The sequence below is a fragment of the Oratosquilla oratoria genome, unplaced genomic scaffold (assembly GCF_046742065.1).
Source record: "Oratosquilla oratoria isolate Oo_2021 unplaced genomic scaffold, ASM4674206v1 SCAFFOLD120, whole genome shotgun sequence".
Classification (NCBI taxonomy): Eukaryota; Metazoa; Arthropoda; class Malacostraca; order Stomatopoda; family Squillidae; genus Oratosquilla; species Oratosquilla oratoria.
The window spans coordinates 162,501-165,000 of record NW_027467477.1 but is presented as its reverse complement, the minus strand read 5'-3'; positions in this window follow the sequence as shown (position 1 = coordinate 165,000).

Genomic DNA, 2,500 nt, shown 5'->3' with positions numbered 1-2,500 from the left:
CTTCCCAGGGCACGATGATCCCCGAGTATTCTAATTGAGGGCCCCAATATGGCGTAACAAAGTCCGAATTATGAGAGAGGACTTGGGCCCTTAAGTTATGTGTAATTACCAGTCAACTGTTTCTTAAGAGCATTCAACTATATTGTTTCAAATAAAGAGCAACAAAGGAAAATAGATTTAATTATAAATGAAAGCTTAAGCATGACAGAACAATTCCAATTTAGAATAAGATGCTGCCGGCGAATGAGAATTGAAACATGGAAAAGCCGGCAGCTTTCAACAAGAGTATTTAAGAAAATAAAGATCTTTGCACAAGTAAAACCATTACCAAATAGACATAGACACACTCGGAATATAATCATCAAAGTTAATTTACTCACTAGAGACCTAACTGCACTGGAACTAAAAATGTTTAATCTTACTTGACACAGGGTATTCTCACCAGTTCTTACAAGCTCGGTCCCTCCAGGCAACTAACCCCTAACTCACCTGGCCGACTGCACACGTCACCTTCGGCCACCAATAAAGCAAAACTAAAGGCATCCACATTCTTTGTTACAAGATACAAGTTTATATCTGACTGTACATGACGATTACATATAATTATTCATGTACTAGTGCGTTTAAGCCTTCACATTACACCACCATACAAGGAATACATTCATCGTACCTTCGAACAACGTATCACCTAGCAGACGACAGTAGTCGTTGAAGGCGAACGGACAATAAACTTGCATAGTACATGGTTTCATACATAATACATAGTTTCATACATAGTATATAATACATACACAATACATAATTTACATAATACATAGTTTATCATAGAAAAAATGCACTCTTGCATAACAACTTCCAGGTCCTCTTTCTTTACTTTCTTTTCACCAATTTCATATTGTCCAATATGCTAATTTTTTCTAATGTTGAATTCCACTTTCCACTTCTGACTCTATTCCCAAACCCTATTCAGATCTCTCTGTAATGAGTCACAGTCCGTTTCAGTACTCACTTTCTTTAACAATTTTGTATCATCTGCAAAGAAGCTTATGTAACATTCCACACCCTCGTCCATGTCATTCACAGATATGGCAAACATTATTGGAGCCAAAACTGATCCTTGTAGGACTCCACTAATTACCTCTTCCCAAGTAGAATTATTTATCTCTGAACACTACCCTAATTTTTCTTCCATGAAAAAAGTCCTCCATCCATTTCAATAATTTATCTTGTATCCCTCCTATGGTTTCCAGTTTTCTTAACACTTTTTTTTTAGGAACTTTATCAAAAGCTTTTTGTAGAGCTAGGAAAGCGCAGTCGGCCCATCAGTCCCTTTCTTGTATCGTATCTAGTAGTCTTAAGTAAAAGCAGATCAAATTAGTGGTACATGATCTTCCCTATCTAAATCAGAATTGTCTCGGATTCAGTATATTGTTATCATTCAGATGTTTTATCCATCTGCTTTTCATAATTTTTTAACAGATTTTAGCTACTGTGCTTGTAAGGGAAACCGGTCTGTAATTTGTTGGGTCTTCCTTATTTCTATTTTATGAATTGGTACGATATCAGCATTTTTCCGGTCTTCTGGCATTTTGACTTCTTTGAGCGAGCAACTTATTATATTGTAACTGTTATTATATTGTATATTTTTTCTGCTAGTTCTTCTTTACATTCTTTTAATATCCAATTCGCTAGTCCATCCGAGCCGTGCGATTTCCTGACATCGAGGTTTGTTATTTGATCCATTAGTTCTTTCCGTGTTACTGTTATTTCGGATTTCACTTCTCTCCCTTCAACCTGATGTTGTATTTTTCCTTTTTTCTCGAGTGAAAACCGACTTGAAGTGTTTGCACATAACTTCAACCATTTCGGTATCTTCTGTGTATTCTGTGCTCCCTTAGTTTCACTATTTCCTGTTTGTTTTTTAGTTTACCATTTGCATATCTAAAGAATAGCTTTGGCTGATCCTTACATTTTTCTGTTATGTCTTTCTCATAGTTACATTTTTCTTCCCTTTCTTTCCTTCTTTATATATTCGTTCCCTTTGATTAACATATAATGCCACTTCCAAGCTTTGTCTCGTCTATCGCTTCGCTGCACCTTGGATTAAACCAGCACTTAATGTACACCTTTTCTTGTTTTTGTTTTGTGTGTGTGTGTGTGTATGTGTGTGTGTGTGTGTGTGTGTGTATGTGTGTGCGGGCGCGCGCCGCCGATGGCGCCTTTATTACTTTTACTTCCCTCTCTCTCTCTCTCTCTCTCTCTCTCTCTCTCTCTCTCTCTCTCTCTCTCTCTCTCTCTCTCTCTCTCTCTTTCTCTCTCTCCCTCTCTGTAAATTGCAACAAGTGATGATGCCACATTAATCCACCCATTCTTCTGACATCTTGTCGCAAGAAAAAAAAATCGTTTTATCAATTATTTATTGGTTTATTTTATTTATCAATCTGTTTAAAAAAAAATCTGGAAGAAGAAAGGAAATAAAATTTCGTAATTCTTGTTGTTG